Here is a 19,303-nt window from a genome sequence, read left to right as displayed (position 1 = left end):
TGCACGTCCTGGAACACACGTCATGCCAACAAGCTGTGAGAACCAAAAAAAATTTTACAAAATAGGACATTCTTTGAATTAATTCATCGTTAGCTTTTAAATATGTTAATTGCCTTGCAAAATGACAAATTAATGACTTATTATTCGACTTACGAACGTCATTTGGCCCCATAACGCTAAGAGAGTTTAATAAACTTCGAACTTTATTCTTGAACTTTATTCTCGCATCTTTAGTCTACAGTCTATATGCATTCTTTTTTTAAACTAAAAATGCATTTTATTTATGAAATTAACTGAATTCTCTCTCTCTTACACACACACACACACACACACCACACACACACACAACACACACACACATTCTATATACAAATTTTAAAAAATCTGGATGTAATTTAAAGTTTTTAAATTTTCATGGGAAAAATCCTTCCATCTGATTTTGACTTTTAACATCTGCTTGGCAATCCTGGCTGGTATCCTGGTATTTACTGATTTGGAGATGTTTCTTTGGAGCCTTTTGTCTTAGTGGGCACAGAAAAACTGAGAAAGGAGTGGACTAACTGATTTAATGATTTTGGTAAAATGACCCCTGATGATTTCTTATTGCAAGCTTGCAAAATAAAAAGTAAAAAAATGAAGGAAACACACACACACACACACACACACACACACACACACACACACACACACACACACACACACATTCTATATAGAAATTGTAAAAAATCTGGATGTAATTCAAAGTTTCTAAATTTTCATGGGAAAAATCCCTCCGTCTGATTTTGACTTTTAACATCTGCTCGGCTCTAATTTCTAGCACTCCTCACGGGTGTTCGGCCTCACATAAAACAGACAGCAAAGACCGGTTTTTTTCAGTGTGCAGCCGATGGTGCAACTGTCAGAGGACTGCATCACATGAGCTGTGTAACCCCTGAAAAAAAACGTTTCCTGATTTCTGCAATGTTTTATCACACGGGTGTCACTTGGATGGATCAGGATCAAAGAGCAAGTTGTAATACAGGCTATATTTGGACATAATTTGCATTCTTGACAGCTCTCTGACAACTTTAGTGCCTGGAGATTTGTGGATTGTAAATTTCAATTCAATCCTGGCTGGTATCCTGGTATTTACTGATTTGGAGATGTTTCTTTGGAGCCTTTTGTCTTAGACTTGACTAACTGATTTAATGATTTTGGATTTCTTATTGCAAGCTTGCAAAATAAAAAGTAAAAAAATGAAGGAAACACACACACACACACACACACACACACATTTTATATATGTATACATTTTCCTGGAGATTAACCTATTCAAAACTATTCAAAACAGCGAGTCTCGTCTCTCATCTTCTTAACCATTTTATCCATTTCAGGGTCATGGGGAGGGTACACAGCAACTGATTTAACCATAATGATAAAAATAAGTTCACTAGCAAATTAATACATCAACATTAAAACATCACCTGTTGGGGTCCAGGGTTCCGGGTTGTGTTTGGTTTTTCCTGCAGGGGGCGTGGAGGAGTCATTATTGGCAACAGCTGGCGCTGCAGGCAGGCGCAGTTGACGGCAATTTCCTCCCAGCGTCGGAGTGTTTTGGTGTGTTCCCCTGCTCGCTTAAGGTCTCCATGCCGTCCTGCTGGATTTGTGAACGTGCAGAACCCCACTCCTGTGCGCCCCGGAAGATTGAACTATTGCTTCCCTGCAGTTCAGGAGGACTGCCAGTCTGAGCTTGTTGAATAAAACCTGTTTTTGAACTTTTTCTATCACTGCGTTCTTGCCTGCTTTCGGGTCCTGTAAAAACCCAACCCAACAATTACCCATCCAACACATGATACCTTTACAAGAAAGTTGAATCCTGACAAAGGAAGTGAAGTTCCAATTGTGTTAAGTAAAAATGTAAATCCTCATATTTCAAGTGAGGCAAAGTTGTAGTAAAACTATTGTTTTATGCTTATTCTTTTGTTTTATTTTACAAACTACAAAAAATTCGTAAGTATCGTCAGTACACAATTCTGGGGACAAGAGGGCACTGCTCTGGCGGCCAATAGAAAAAAGTTCGCCTTTTTTACCAACAGAGGACACTGTTTCCCCAATCAATCTGCTTCAGACCTTAAAAAAAAGTCTCATGTCAGACCTCACTCATGGTGGAATTAGGCTTTTGAGTGAACCGTTATCCATTAGAGCTGACGTTTGAGCCAGCAGTCAAAGCAGAGCTCTTGACTCATCTTGACTCATCAACTCATCTGTTTTTGAAACCTGGTGGTGCAAGAAAATTTAGACATGTTCTTTTCACTCACTCCATTAAAATGTTGAGTTTGTCCATCTACATGTGTCACAATCATGTAATTTCAAACAAAGTTGTCAATGTCTTGTGTCCACACTGGCAGGATTCAATTAAATATTGAATCACTGTTTTGAAATGTTAGATGTTTTCTAAGAGCTGAGACAGGTTTTGCAAACTAGAAAAAGGGCATTTAAAGGCCGATAATAATAAATACCCACACTTTTTGGCCCAATACTTGTATTTGCTGCCATTACCAAAGCTAAATTCAGGAGAAAGGTACCAATTTTATGATTAACTACAGATATTTATTTATCTGAGTAGTTATTTATGAATTTTGGAGCAGCGACACTCCCAAACTGAATGCATTACTGAACTTTTATGAAACAAGAACTTCCCTACATAAATTATAAGAAGAAAAAACACCTAGCAGACAAAATCAGAGCACATCTTTCACTGCAGTGGTTCCTTTTTCCTTTAATTTTTAAAACCTGAAATCCAAAAATAGAACAGAATAAGAAATAAGGTATTAAAAAAGCTCACCAAAGTAAAACTTTTTAAATGTGTAGAGTGACCACTTCGGTTTTTTATAGGGCCACATGAACACAGCTGCCTTGTTCCCAGTTTGGTTTTTATGTTTTTATTAATGGATAGCCTAAAATTGAACCCTCATAAGGCCTGCCTACCCAAGTGAGGAGAATACAATGATGAATGACAAGAAACCTTATAGCAAAGTTGATGATGTGGCGTTGGAGCTGAGTCACCTCTGGGCCAAAGCCTATGCTCTAACCCAGTCCAACTGGTGGATTATTTGTACTCCCATTTAGAGCATCTGTAAACCCCTACGGAGTACAGTAGAGATGGTGACTGGCATCAAGTCAGACCACTAAAAGACAGTTTTTCAAATAAACAAAATCAACTTTGTTGAAGACAACCTTTATTTCCTTTCCACGTCTTCTCCATTGAGTCCTGGAGGGCGCATCTCCATCAGTAGGTGTGGGGGAGTTTGGTGCAGGTGACCAGTTAGAGCAAGAGGGGTGAAATCCCCAGAAAGTTCAGAGTGAAAAATAGAGGCTTGTAGTAGAATGTGAGTGAGCTAGCAAAAAAACACTGATGGCACCAAAGGTGGGTGGAACTATCAACTTCCTGTTTGAGTCCGTACTGACAGAAAATGTTTTCATCACCTGACAAAGTTGCTTAAAGCTGCTGTCATATCTGTATAATAATTGCCATCATGCAGAAGGCTTCTCAATGCCTTTGTGAATTGAAGCAGAAGGCGCACCTCCTGCTGGTCATTGAGTGACATCGCAAATAGGCCTTTCTCAATTGAAAGAAAAATTAATACTAATTTAACAATCTGGCCAAGAAAAGCTGCAAGAAAAACAACAAAGATATTCAACAAATGTCTAGAGGTTAAGCTAGGCCTCGGCACCCTCACAATAAAAGAACAATAAATGTCTTTGAACCATAAGCCCTGCAAGTAAAAGGAACCTTAAGAAAAGCTAATGTCTTTCTCTTAGTGTAACAGTTCTTCCAGATTGAAAGCTGTTTTGCATTATTTAATACTCCTCCTTGGATCTGCAGAACTGATAGCCCTCTGTTGTGAATGCTGTTGAGGCTGTTGCTGTTCATTCCTCTAAAATGGCAGTGGACAATGACTCCGGTAGCCAGGGCGATGGTCCTGTAGTTTGTATTTTCCTCCTCATTGCACAGTGTCGCTATCAACCAATCGGGGTTACGGCAGCACCCGTTCCTCTTCGCTTCTATCTCTTGTCATTGTTACTTTAGAACTGCTGTTCAGAATTTACCATGTCCAAAACCTGCTGGAACTATCAAAGGTGTTCTGAGAAGATCTCCAGGCGTTTCCAGAAAGCTGCCGTCGACACCTTTCAGGGCATTGGCAACGTGCTGTTTGCTGAGTTGGCAGAGGTCAGATCTCACGATGTTGACACTTATCTTAAAATGACCCCCCGCTGACTGGTCCTTCACGGCTTTATGAAGAAAACCTCTGCCACCATTCATCCCCACATGTGCTCCTCAAATATTTAAACTCGGCCTACATAAACACTGCCGTGCAGGAGAGATGATACCCAATGCCTTTTGGAGAAAACCAGTTACATTATAAATCTCTTCAACTGGCTAATGCTCCAAGTCAAGCACACCATTCTTATTTGTTGCACTAATGGCTCATCTGTGTATGATTCTAACAATCACCCCTGCTGAGGTGGTGATACGATCATTATTCCAACATTTTAAGATTCCGTGGGTTTCACAGATCTGTGTTGCACCTTTTTCATGCTTCCATGGCTCAGTTTGTCACACACTAACATTCCCACTGTCGGTCAGCCCTCAGGGGTCATGGTCATGCCACCTGTTACAACTTTTACGTCTAACAAGCCCCATGCGGGCTAGAAGGGGGGTGGAGTGGGGGTGGGAGTGGGGGTGGGGGGGCGACGTCCTAATGTAACCACTGAGCTCACCTCACTTTGAAAACTCTTGTTCTCCCATGATCCCTTAAAACAACAAAGAAAAGAACATTATATAATAGCTGTCATCTGATAAAACAAGAGTTAAGTTATAACAAAACCTACAATTGTGGCACACGGGTTTCATTGGACTAAAAAAACAAGACTTAAACCTCTGAGTCTGTTAGATCTTTCTAGGAAAACTTCTTATCTGTTGACAGAAAGTTCTTGGCATCTCTCATCTGTTGGAAAATACGCTACACAATGGTCAACCATATCAGGCCTGGACAACATGTCGAGTATGTAGGTCAGCTTTATAAGTCGGCATTATCCAGCCCAGTTAGCAAAGTTATTACACACTTGGCTTGCATTCTGAAGCAGCATTGCAAAACATTTCAGACAGGAAGGGTGGATGGAAGAGGGGGTTTTGGGGCGGCTTTAATTTGATATGGAGGGAGCTGTCTGGTCTGTCTTAGGATGTGGCACAGGCATATTGCTAATACAGAGACCAATCAATCTTTCAATCAATCAAGGCCCAAATGGTTTTCCCAGGATTTTACTCCATTGCCAACAGATAGAAACATACAGTAAGTGCCACAACCCCAGTCCCTTATGAGATACCCGGGTCGCTGAATCCTCTGTGAATATAGCATCACATTGCGTAGAATACATGACGGACAGGACATGAGGTATCGATACGAATTATGAAACTATCACTTTCTACATGTCCCATGTGGGGGATATGAATGTCATTTGATATTTACAGCATCCATAATAAAACATGTTACAATTGACTGGGGGGAAATGTGAAAAGCACAACAGCGTGACCTTGTTAAAAGTAAAGTTTAGCCTGATAATTTGCTGAATTCTCCCAATAAAATAAAGATGGCAAAAGTGACTCATTTGTTGCCCTTTTTAGGATGCTTAATTAACATTTTTAAAAAAAAGTTGATTTAATCCTGGTCAGCAAAAACCAAACATTGTTACTAGTATGCATCAAGCACTTTTACTAATGGGGTAATCATTAGGGGTAATTTTGAGCCTGACAGCTGTTGGCATTTTGCTTGTTTGCAGCTCCTCCATAGTTACAGATGTTCCATATACAGATCTGAGTAGAAAAAGTTACTGTTTGCTTGTTCAAGTCATTCTGCTCTGTGGGAACTCAACAGACTAGTTCCTCAGTACTCATCCTTTCCTGGCTGATTGAACTGGAACTCGATCACCTCCTCGAACGCTGTGCACTATTATCAGATAATATTTCCTCGTTCGTTCAGATTTCTGTTAGACATCATTTGAGATTTCATTCGAAAATGTAACTGATGCCCCCCCGATGCAAGTTTTTTTTTTTAAATTCATCAATTCATTTTCCAGTGTGAAAACTTTAAAATTGTCCACCTTGAGGAGAATAATACCCTCACGACAGATCAGCATTGTGGCCATTTTTAAAACATCCGCTGTTAAAACCACAATTGCTACAATTTGGTTTTCTGATGCGACTGTAAAAGATCTCTAATTCAAGTTCTTCTTGCTCCATTTTGCAAGGCCAGCAGACAATGTTGTGCTTCCAAGAAGCCGTGGAGGTCAATGGGGACAAACCAGTAGACAGAGAGCAAATGACAAGAAAATAACAAAAACACTTAAAAACACTTGTATGTTGTATTTTTTTTAATTTTTTTCTATGTATAGCCAAATTTGTAGTGACTATGTGGACAATCACTAGGAACTGAGCAGGTGAAACTATATATGGTCTTCGAAGCAGCATTGTTAAGTGAGTTCTGCATTGGCAGGATTTCTGCATCCTTCCTGCCAAGCACAATACTCACCATAATGAGAAACACTTGTTCCAAACTATCCACTCGAGCCTCACAGCACTCAGAGTTAACCAGAGGAGCTCATAGCGGACCTCGCATCATTAAAGCTGACTGTAGGTGGTATATTTCACACATTCAAAAACAATACCTGCAATGATGTATGCCTTTACCCAGACAGGTGCCAAGTGCATAGAGATTATCTTAAATGTTATACACAATATAAATAAAGTTTAAATGAGATTGAAAAGCAAGATGAAATGTTCAAGAGGTGAAAAAAGAAGAATATTTTTAGAAAAATATACTGAAAAAAAGAAAATTGGGGGGAAAATGGTTCAATAAAAGGGACAAAAAAGTCTCAATACAGAAAACAGCTCTGCTACCGAAGGTACTACATAGTTCCTGGAACTATTAATGGAAGTAAAACCCTTCTGAACCTCCTCGCACCACAGGAATTTGGATGAATCCTGAGATCGAGATCACGACCTTAGAAACTACCAATGTAAGTCTACGCGGGCTTGCGAAATCTGGATTGAAACGACTGCTGTGCCCTTGAGAAGGCATGAATCTATGTCAAGTTGACATCACTGTGTTGTCATCCATAACAAAAAAAGGTGATGTTCTGGCAAACGTTGCTCTGGACTCTTGTTTTACAAACCCCTAGCTTCCAAGGTGAATGAAAGTTTGCACTTTCATAGCTTGGTGAGCTCCAAACGGTGCAGCTCAGTGAGGCAGAGTCGAATCCGTTTGAGGGGGAGAGTCCCGCTTATAATAAAAAGAACTGGAGGTGGGAGGTGCAGCTTTTGAAAAAAGAAGAAAGAAGGTATTGAAAATCTGCACCCAACTCGTGAAAATACTCAAGCCGAACAGTGGTTTTGGCCAAATTCCTGGCACATTCACACAATCAGTCAATCAATCAATTAATTTTAATAATCCTATTAATTGATTGGAAGCCTCGACGTGAGATGCATAGCCATGAAAAACTTAACGGAGATCATACCATTGAATCACAAGCTACGTGGCAACATCATCAGTGTGTTGTTTTACTATTACTCTACTGCTTAAAGGTTTGTGAGACGGCGAGTTTCACCATTGAAAGCCTGTCACCTCTTCCATGACTTTGGGAGGGTAATTCAGGTTTTACTTCCTCTTGTTATTGTAATTCTCCAAGTTGGGCTCAACTGGCTGCAGGATAACTGCATTGGGGGTGCCACATCCCACCTGTTCCGGCCTCCCATCACCATCAGTGGCTCCCAGTATATTTCAGCATCTACTTTAAAAAATGTTGTATTTATTTTTAGGATCTCAATAGCGTGGCACCACTTTACTTGTCTATGTGGAGAGTTTAGGTCTCTCAATCTTAGAAGAAGACCCGGGTTTTTGTTGCAGATCATATAACCTATGCACTTTGTATTCGTGGCATATGTGACACATCCCCCACAGCTAATCTGAGGCCACCCTGCCCAGTGTGGCACATGGTGGGAGCATCTCGGACAAAAACGTGTCAGCTGTGTGGAGGATATGCAGCAGCTCTATTTTTAGCGGAAGCCGCGCCAGTGAGGAGATCACACCAGACAGAATTTTTCCGACACGTTGGCCTGTGCTGGAACTTTTTGGTGGTGGGGCATAATTGTGGTAGACATGAAAGTATTATCCCAATGCCTCATCTTGTGCATTTAATTCTTTCCTCTTCTTATTCGTCCTTGTCTAAGTGAAACTTGTCTGGTTCCATTCTGCTCACTCAACTTGAGTTATGCAAGAACGAACCATGTTGGACAATAGATCACTGGCCAGCAAGTCACTGTCTTTGCCCATGAGGGAGAGAGTCCATAAATTTGTTCAGCATTACAAGGACATATGAAAAGAGTTAGTTTAATGTCTTTAAAATTGAGGTGCAACAGAGAAGGTAAGTCTCAGTTCCAGTTGGGCAACACAGTTTATGAGAAATCAGCAAGTATCTTAATTTAAGGTGGGGTTTTTTGGGGCGAAGGGGGGGGTCAAATGTGAAAGATGGAATTTCTTATTTGGAGTTGAGTTTAATTCACAAAAGGTGCCTTTGTTTTACTTTAAAGTGCTGCTACTAAAAATAGGCAACAGATAATCCTACAGTTTACGCGATCATCAGAGTCCTTAAAGAAAAGATCCAAAAGCTGAAAAAGTGAATTGTAAAAGCTTTGTAATTTTTTTGTAAAAATCTGATATAAATGGCATGCATAGAAAATCTGAACAGAATTAACCATCCGATCTGTCTCTGACATGGAACGAGATTTTGCAAATCTAGGCGCCAGTAAAATACTTTGACAAAAAGTCAACAGTGCTGTCTTATTCCTGTAATCATCACCGTCACTCAAGGTAATCCATGGGCCCCCGGTCGCAAGCAGGTTTGTGTAATTCACAACAGATCTAAACTGCAGTTCTGGAAAAGGAACGAGGCTGAGGACTTTTCCACTGGAACCTTAAAGGTCTCAGTATGAACAAAAAGCAGATTAAAAACTCAAAACGACAGTTTAATGTCTCACTGGAATGGCTGCTGTGTGAAACAAATTAGCCACGTGTACCTCTGGTTTATTGTCGTGGCGCTCACAAAGCGCAGGGAGCTCTATGTTTTTGGAGGTTTGGTTTGAGGGCTCCACTTCTGGATGGCAGCACTTTTCTAACAAACATTTGCATAGATATGGAATTCTAATCTGCAAATACAGTCACGGCCCTCAGAAGTCTCTGAAAAGCAATCAAACTCAGGGTGTCCTTTCAGCCCAGTCTCCACTGCGGTGTCAACCAGCAGCCATTGGCAACATGGACAAGGCTTAAAAAAACTGAAACTCTGAGGTGAGATATAGAGATTTCGATTTTTAAACTTTCCAAAATATTTGGTAGACCACAGCTGTTCATCTGTCAAGTACAGTCATGCATCATTCTGTCTTGCATTAGTCTGTGTTCTGTAATTTTTATATTAATAGGAACATGGTCAAATACTCCTGATTTATCTTTTTTTCAGTGAGAACTGACACATTAAAAAAACCTTGTAGCATCTTCAAGTCAAATTCCTTTACATTCTGGACAATTTGGAAGAGTGGCTAGCACAGTGGCCTCATAAAAAGAAGGGTTTGGAACCCCCCTGGGGCACGCATGTTCTCCCCATGCCTTCGCTGGTTACTCCCAGAATCTGAAGACATGCATTGGTGAATCGGCTACTTTAACCTGACATCAGGTGTGATTGTGAGTGTCAATCCATGTATGGTGGCCATGCGCGGAGCTGGACACTTGTCTATGGGGTACCACGTATTCAGAGAACCACAGAGTAGCACCTTTCAATCCATCACCGAAATTGACTGAACACCGTCCCAAAATTCCAACAGGGTTTCTTTCTTCAAGTTTTTCCTCAAAGGAATCATCGACCATCTTGCATGAATGCCCTGACAAATCAGATGAATTGGAATAATAACATTGATATAAAATTCAATCTGGAATTCTCCTTTAAATATTGAAGCTAATATGGGTGACCTCTCCGTGAACTGCCTGTGTTGTGACACACCAGCATCCCTGCCAGGCCCGTGTCTTCTCTCGAATAATCGGGACTGTTGGCAGCAGCAGCATCCCTGAGGGACTTAAAGTGTTTCGGGAAACAAATACATCACGAGGTCACAGTTTTGAAACCAAATATGAAGGCTAACTTAACTGAGTTTCTCACCTGTGACCTCCACCTGTGACCTTCCCTGAAGCAGAGGCAGAAATGTGCAAGGAAAGTGAGCAGAGGACACAATCCATTTAATGGGTTTCATATGTTAGCTCACCCGAACACATGTGAAGCATCTTTTATTGCCATTTTGAAGACCTGGCAAGTATTTTATGCTCAAAATGAGAGGAAAAGCAGAGGAGAAGGGAATGTTGTTCAGGGGATCCTAATAGTACATTCTTTGACTGTGTTTTACGTCACTACCACCCACGGCTTTTCCTCCACATGTGGTTGGGTTCCAGGAATGTGTTTCCTCAGCCTGTTCTTGATGACACAGGTCACTTCACATGTAGTGCACATGCTAGGTGGAGATGAACCACTCCAAGGGGCTTAAGGACACCTATTGTTAAACTTGAGTGTCTGTAAACTCCTGATTTACAATCGATGACTCTGCTTGGAAACTGTTCAATAGCTGCTAGTCAAAAGTTAGGAGTCTAGTTCTAGTTCATTTTCAAAGAAAAGAAACAGGACAAAAGCTAAAATTGCTAGCTTTGCTATATCACTATATCACTCAGCAAATACTGTATACTGTTCTGCCTTCAGAAAACATGCGAGTATTCATTGGATCAGTGAATTTCATTTTGGGACTATTTAGTAATTTTAACTCAAATATTCTCTCATAAAATTGCAGTAAAACCAATGTCTGGCATTTTAATGGTTAAAAGGCCTCAATGCTGCTTCCATATCATTGATGAGCTCCTTAAAGACATTTTTGGAGGGATTTCTACAGTTGTTTTTATTCATCTTGTATTGAAAATTTTGTACTAAGCATGAGTAAATTCATTCTGCTCTCATGTTGTTAAACATGGAAAGGGCAGCATTTTTGACAGGTTGGAAGATCAGTGCAGGCCAAATGTTTGGACGCACCTTCTCATTCAATTCTTTATTCTTTATCTAAAAACTTGACTTCTGCAGAGCACTACTGATGGTCCCAACCCCATTAATAAGGCAAGAAATTCCACTAAGTAACCCTGACAAGGCCCACCTGTGAAGTTAAACCGCTTTCAGGTGACTACCTCATGGAGCTCATCAAAAGAACACCAAGGGTTTACAGTGCTAGCAAAAAGGAAAGGGTGGCTACTTTAAAGAAACTAGAATATAAGATGTGTTTTCAGTTATTTCACAATTTTTTGTTAAGTACATAATTCCACATGTGTTCATTCATAGTTTTGATATCTTCAGTGAGAATATAAAATGTAAATAGTCATGAAAATAAAGAAAAAGAATTGAACGAAAAGGTGCGTCCAAACTTTTGGCCTGTACTGAACTTCCAACCTGCCAAAAATGCTGCCCTTTCCATGTTTAACAACATGAGAGCAAAATGAATTTACTCATGTTTAATCCAAAATTTTCAATACAAGATGAATAAAAACAACTGTAGAAATCCCTCCAAAATGTCTTTAAGGAGCTCATCAATCAGCATTGAGGCCTTTTAACCATTAAAATGCCAGACATTGGTTTTACTGTAATTTTATGAGAATATTTGAGTTAAAATTACTAAATGGTCCTATAATGAAACTCACTGATCCAATGAATACTCGCATGTTTTCTGAAGGCAAGAAATTTGCAATTTAGTCCAAAGGCAAACGTGCAATGAGACAGCATCTGACAGCATCCGTTATCACCCAGTCGGATCAGAAGCATATGAAAACCAAATAAGAGGGGGGGGGGGGGGGAAATAGCATATTAAAGTAATCAAGTTCACACCCTGGGTTTGATGTAAAGGCTGCTTCCACATCCAGCTGGAGGGGATTTGAGGCAAATCTGAAGCTCCAACTCTTCCAGTTCAAACAGACTGCAGCAGCCTGTGGATTCCTACTCAGATGCCACTGGGAGACAGACAAAGACCAGTTGGATATTTATGTAGGCCTGGGCTGGTGTCACTGCATACATACATACATGACCTGTTGTATAGTGTATGACCCATTGTATAGTGTATTTTTGTGTGTGTTTCTGTGCTCTGTGCCTCTCCTTTCCCTCTCCTCTCCTCTCCTCTCCTCCCTCTCCTCTCCTCTCCTCTCCTCTCCTCTCCTCTCCTCTCTCTTTACCCAGCCGGCCATCAGCAGGAGGGTCCCCCTACATGAGCCCGGTCCTGCTCAAGGTTTCTTCCTGTTAAAGGGGAGTTTTTCCTTGCCACTGTTGCTTGTCTGGGGTTAGGCCCTGGGATTCTGGAAAGCGCCTTGAAACTATTTTGATTGTATAAGACACTATATAAATAAAGATTGATTTGATTTTGATTTGATACATCATTTATAGAATCACATAATAGATGGTTGGTATGTTTTCAAGAACACGCTAAGTTTTAGTATTTCTTACCTGCATTCTGTTTAAAATATCCCAAAACTAATTGTGTTGGTTCTACTGGTCTCTCTGACGACTGCCTGATGTCAAAAAACAAGTTTGGCCTGCGAGTGGGGATCTGTCTGATCCGCCCCCCGATTTAAATCTCCGCAGCTACATAGAAATACAGTTACCGTTAGCTACAGTAAATGAAGCTTGACTTTGAAAAAAAACATCTCATGTAAAAGTCACATGCTAGATATGTTTGGATGAGGGAGAAAATCACTTTCTGGCTGGTGTGCTGCTCACTTGCAAGGCTTCTTCATCTTCATCTGTGGTCAATTCCTTTCCCAGGAAAACAGGGAAGCTCTTACTTCCACACGCAGGTGCATTTTTCACAGACCTTCGTGTTTCCCACAATTTGACTGCAGTTTTGAATGCCCTGTACATACTGATTTTTCTAATTTAACTTTCACCTCAAAGGTTCACCACAATCCAGGAAAAAAGTCAGTCCATTTCCATGAATTGGACTGACACTTATAAGAAAAGTCTTAAAGAAGAACAAAACTATGCGCCAACTTGAACCATTGATGTTTTTTTTAAATATATCATTACATTTGTTGAACGTATGTTTTCCCCTGGCAGTTGACAGCATCAAGATCCACTGACAACTGCCTTCTCCAAGTGATATCCTCTGGACAAATAATACAGAATCAGATTGTCAGCCCCTCCAAATTTAATGATCAGCAAGGCCATTATTTTTGTTTTACACATGCAAAGAAATGGTCCGTGCTTTGTTTTTCATCAATGCGGGGACCACCTGAAGTGAGTTTGTGCGAGAACACACCTGTTTTTCTTCCTGATGGAAATGTTTATGCCATTAGTGTATCCATACTAGTTGGAACATAGAAAAGATATATTATTGACAGGCTGCATGAACAATGAACTTGACAAAGAAATCACTTGATAAGTAAGCCCTCTAGACTCCCTTCTCCACTCCTGCCCTGTGCATTGACGTAATGTCTTCCTTTTGCATAAAGGGGGACCATTTTTCTTAAATACACCACCTGGTGCTGTTTAACAGTGTCTAAGTTTGTACCAATCCAACGCATCATCATCATATATGGAAACCACATCTTTAAATAGAGAGTTATGTTTAAAGGTCAGCTGGGATGTAATACTAAACAATCCAAATCCACTGCGATCTCTCTGATTTTACTGGCACTGGCGGACACAGAAATGCAACTGAAACCCCAAAAACGCAGCAATGAAGATGTTACAGTGACGCCTTTCCTGCCGCAGACTCCATCCATCTGGAATCACTCTGCTACTGTGTGTCTGGGGATTTGGCTTTGTGGGTCAGAGGGCAGAGCGAGGTTTGTCATTACAACTGTACTGAGAAATACCTCAGAACGACACTACTACCCTGCCGAATTCTGGCGTTGGCTTGGAGTCGCCGTGATGCTGTGTGTCTTATTCACTTGCTGTTGAGCAAAGCAGAGCAGACATCCCAGAAGCTCCTAGGATTTATTTTGGCCCTGTGCTGACCCCAGCAGGTCCCAGACAAATTTCCTGGTTGATAACAAGCAATTTCTGACACAGAATTCAGTGCAACTGAGGGTAGAGACATGAAACACGGCCAGAATTTAAAATTCTGTGCACAAAAGGTGTTATTAAGCCCATAAAACCTAAAAGAGCAAATTTATTAAGAGTATGGAGGATATATGTTCCTTCTGATGTTATGATAATACTGTAGTGTAACTTATTTCCCGTAGCATAGCCTCCAACTTACCACTAGTCCCCCTGTCCACTTCTTTGGATTTACAGAATGAAAATGTCACTGATAAATATAAAAACAGCTGGTGTCAAGTGGCTATCTACATTATTTACGCATGCTGAGCATGCTAACATTTTGTTCATTTAGAAAAAAAAAACATCCTTGCATCTTAACAAAAATAATCTGATATCCAGCTATGATGCAGGCACACATGCAGACACCCCATAGCTTTAATATTTCCATCTGTGTGGCAAGGTTTTAAACAACACTTGCTGGGAATCACTGATTTGATATTTTGCAACAACATTTATTCCTACTTTAGCAGCGTGTGTGAGACAGCTGATGCTGTACTTGCTGCTGCTCTATAATCTAGTGTTGTAATTTAGTAAAATTTCCCATGAAATCGCTATAAATTAGAATGACATAGTAATTGATTTACCAGTCCTCTGAAATTTAGTTGTTTATTTTTGGCTAGCTATTTGGCTGCTTTCATGCAAAAGAATGTCTTTCACCACAACAGAATATAAAAATAAAAAATGGGTTGCATTTCCACTGAACCTCAAAATTTTGAAAAATTTGTCAGGTTGAAGATGTATGGGAGAATGGTAACTACATTTGTTTAGGTGCTTCAGAAGTTATAAGAAGTTATTTAAATAGGTTTGCAGCTTCACATGGGATTAAACATGGCAGGTAAATACTGCTCATGTTCCACCAATCAGCATTCATCTTTAGACAGCCCCGCCCCTTTTAGGAAATCTGAAACATTCCTCCCCTTATGAAGTGTTTTTTTTCAGGGAAAGTTTAAGTAATTTTCTTGTGGATAATTTCAATATAAACCCAAAGAGGTTGGGTTTTTTTGGTTTGTTTTTTAAATATTGCTTTTCAACAAAAAACAGGTCACAAGAATGCATTTTACCTGGCATCCACCAAAGAGTCTCTGACCCTTTGAACCATAAGGAGGCAGATATTGGACTGATATTATATTTTTTGCAGTCTGTATTGACACCACTAGGTGTCAATAGATTCTCTACAGTGGACTGGGAAAACAAAGCAGTTGCAGTGGGTGCTGCAAAGCTCATCAGTTTGTTAAATACAGTAGATGAAAGGCAAATATTTGGCCAGACTTGATTGTTTTTAATGATGTCAGAGATATAAAACACCTCAAGAGTGGATTCTTCACAAACATCTCACAGGGAGCAGGGGATAAATAAAACCGTGACTCTCTGTCATGGTACAATCAAACTGGAGGAACCGTGACCCCTCAGTGTTTGCTCCATAAAACTTGGTTTGTTTGCGCTGAACCAGAAGATCCGAGCTGTAAATTCTTATAGCTGATGCCACCTGCTGCAGCCTTACAAAGGCGAGATGCAGTGCGAAACGTCTGAGGTCACTTTGATTTGGTTCAAAATGACATGGGAAAAATAAGAGCTTGTCCTGTATACTTCAAGAGTTTATCCAGCACTAAACCCTGAGTTTTGATCCAAACATCCAAAGTTTTGTGTCAGGTTTTCATTTCTTTTTGTGTGTTTCTCTTATTTGGGTCCAGATCTGACAGAATTAAGCATCACACGTGGGTCAGATAACTTGGGAAAACTTGGGGAGCTTGGCGACGCCAGCTGCTATGACGAGAAACAAGAGATGGAAAGGGGACTCCCATAAATCCGCCGAGACTTTAGTTTATCTTTGCTCGAAAATCCATTGCTTCCATGGAACATGGAGCACATGAAAGCGCGGGATTTTCTGATAAGCTCTGTCCAACAACAACACTGATGTCATGAAGGCAGCCCTGGCAAAGGACCCTGTTGATCGTTCGCTTGACGTCACCGACTGAAAGTGGAGATAAATAATCTCGCGGCCTGAGATTTTGACCGCCGAGAGATATAATATTACGCACAAAGTTAATGCCGTATTTGTTTTATGACCTTCTGAACTTGCTGTGGAGGTTGATCAGCCCAGCACTGATGCTACAGTCTTAGTAGAAAATTTAAGATGGCGTGACGTTTGAGACCTCACCAGTTTCTGTTTTGCTGAAGATAAGCAAAAATATTCTATACATTTAACGTTTTTGCTAAAAACCACTGCAGTAATGTGTGAACAATGGCACCTGCTCGAACAACAATGGCATGGTCTGTTTGTTTGTACTTTGTTACTTGGTGTACTGGCAGGTGCCTGCTCAACTGCACCGTAATAGGATCAGGCAGAAAAAGCTGACATAAAAAAAAAAAGAAAAAATCCGACATAACAATCTGCATATTCTTTATCGATGAATGGCACAGGTCCCCAGATGTCACCGCTGTGCCACTGTGACCTCTCGATCACACTTTCCAGGCACATAAACTCTCTCAGCAGGTGTCAAGCGAGCAAGGATTGAGCCTTACGCCACCCAGAGTCCCTGCCTCTCTTTGTGGTCAATGCCAAAGCTGAATTTGAATCATTCATCCTCAGGAAAAATTGAATTACAGAATAATAGATTAGGATCTCTGGGAATACTAAGTTACTTCTAAAGGATAGTTTAAGCTTCTCCATCTGCAGAGGTATTGCATTATCTACGACCACTGCAGAGATGCGTCACACACCTCCCAAACATTCTAATGTCGCAGAAAGGAACAGACCTATGCAGACCAGAGGAGCCATGATTGGCTTCTCCAAACTACACAATTTAGATCAGAGGGTTATCAAAGTAAATAAAGACGCTGGTCATATAGCTTTATGTAGACCCATATGAGCTATAGGTCAAACGTTAAATAAGTGTCATTTTCTTTTTGCTTGCTCCTAGTGTATTTTCCGACTGTTTTTTTCTACAAAGTGTTGTGTATGCTGTTTGCTGACCAAAGACCTATTAAATCCAAAGTGATTGGCTGCGGATATAAGTCACGAATGTTGGCCCTCCTTGCCCCTTTGGACCTAAACTTGGGAAGCTGTATAGTGAGCTAGACCACAGGCCGCTAGAAATGCCACATTCTCTACCATTATGTTGCAGAGCGAAATAGACGCCAGTCAGCTGAAGCATAAGTGATGGACCCCATCTGCGTAGGAAATGCGTTTATGCTGCCAACAGGCTACAGAGAAGCATAATGAGCCCTTAAGACAAGACACCATTCAAAATTCCTTTCAAAAGTCACTCTTTCTATTCTATAGGGCAAACACTAAATATGTAGTCATAACAGATGATATTCAACCTTTAAGCTTGTGCAGAATATAGTTGTATGTATTTCACTCTTTTCCCTAAAATGCTGCATCTTTCTGCAAAGACATCCAGATAATGCCCAATATTTTGTATAAAAGCAATGGCTATCTGGGTTATTTTGGTACTGGCAGCTCTCTTTTGGGTCCAAGGTGATATTTTTTGTTACCTGCTGTCATAAAGATACATCATGAAATGTCTGTGTGCTAACTTTAGGTGTTGTCGGATTTCTCATGTTTGCCTGCCTCAGCTGACATCTGATCCTTCTGAGAAATGTCTGTGTGTGACCACAGCCCCCGTCTCTGTCTGGTCTTACAAGCCCTGGGCATCAAAGATGGTTGTAAATGTCTTATAGATGGGCGAGAATATCTGGGGCTAAAGGAATGTAACATGTCAAAAATAGATGCACAAGCTGAGCTACTATTTCTGAAGGGAGGAAAAAACTTCTCTGTCCCTCAGGTTTTTTTCCCACTCTCAAACAGGGTTTCAGGAAAAATGGGACTTTAATTGTGTATGTTCTGCCAGCATAATATTTGTCAAGATTGTTTGAAAAGCTTTACAGGCCCCCCATAAAGACAATTTTGCAACAATTGCTGGGTTTCTCAATTTTTATTAGGCTAATCTTTCTGAAATATCACAATAATTTGTCTATTCCAGTCAGATTTTAAAACCCGTGCTTTATATTTGGTGGTTTAGGACTTTTTACTGATGGTTTTCTTCATGGGAGGCCGTGACAAATTCCACTGAACCTCCAAACAATGGTTGGACTTGTATCTAGACAACAACCAGAGGGAAACATGCAGTCTGGCCCAGACACTGTTTGTGGAGCTTACTGTTTGACAAATGTGATGTCATGTAACTTTGTTGCGCAGACTCATCTTGAAACCATACGTACGACACCTAGCAGGAAGCTAAATTTGAAAAAAGCAGCGGTCCTCATTTTGATGTTCTTGGTGTTTCCATGCCTCCTGTAGGTGCTAATATAGAATATATTATTTTCTGTGCACACAAATGCAACTAAGGGAGTCTGTTGTTTGAGGTAAGGAGATATACAGGACTGAAAACGGACCAACGATCTTAGAATTACAGAATTCTAAGGTTTGTAATATGTTTCAACTCGCAAACGATACTCAAAAAATCAGCAATTTGGTGATTTCTATCACCAAAACAATGTTTGCAAATGTATTTACAGCATCATGTGAAAATTCAGTGTTAATTTAACGGTCGTGTGCCATCAGCTGATCATGCGCTGCTCTGGCAAGCTCACTGACAGAGATTTCCAAAACTGTTATTCTTTCAGGTCTGTTCTTTAAAACAAGCAGTGAAATGTCATCCATTTAACCATCCCTCTGCTCCCCACTGTTCGCCTAGTGACTTCACCATGCATTTCAGAGCCTGCCAGCATAGTAACTGGGTTTAGTGCGCAGCAGAGCTGTAGTTCACATCATGTGCTTTGACTGTTGGAATAATGCACAGAGCCAGAAACCATCTTTAGGAAATTCTCTTTCTTGAATGTGCTGTGTACTGCACATCTGCATCAAAATAACCTGCATGAAAGGAAATGGACACCATTCTTCATACTAATCAGAACCTGTGTGCAGAAAGTCGTTCATAAGGTCAGGCTGTGTCTGGAAACAGAGCCCGTGAAACTCTTGTTGAGTCTGTCGCTGATCTGCTATTCCTCTTCTTTTGGTTTCCCGCCTGCTTGCCACTGTGCCTCATCCTGTCTGCTGTACTGGCATCCACACAAGTCTTCGAGAGGCCTCCGGGGGGGG

This window comes from Takifugu flavidus, chromosome 17 (genome assembly GCF_003711565.1).
Source record: "Takifugu flavidus isolate HTHZ2018 chromosome 17, ASM371156v2, whole genome shotgun sequence".
Lineage (NCBI taxonomy): Eukaryota > Metazoa > Chordata > Actinopteri > Tetraodontiformes > Tetraodontidae > Takifugu > Takifugu flavidus.
This window is presented reverse-complemented; position numbering follows the sequence as displayed.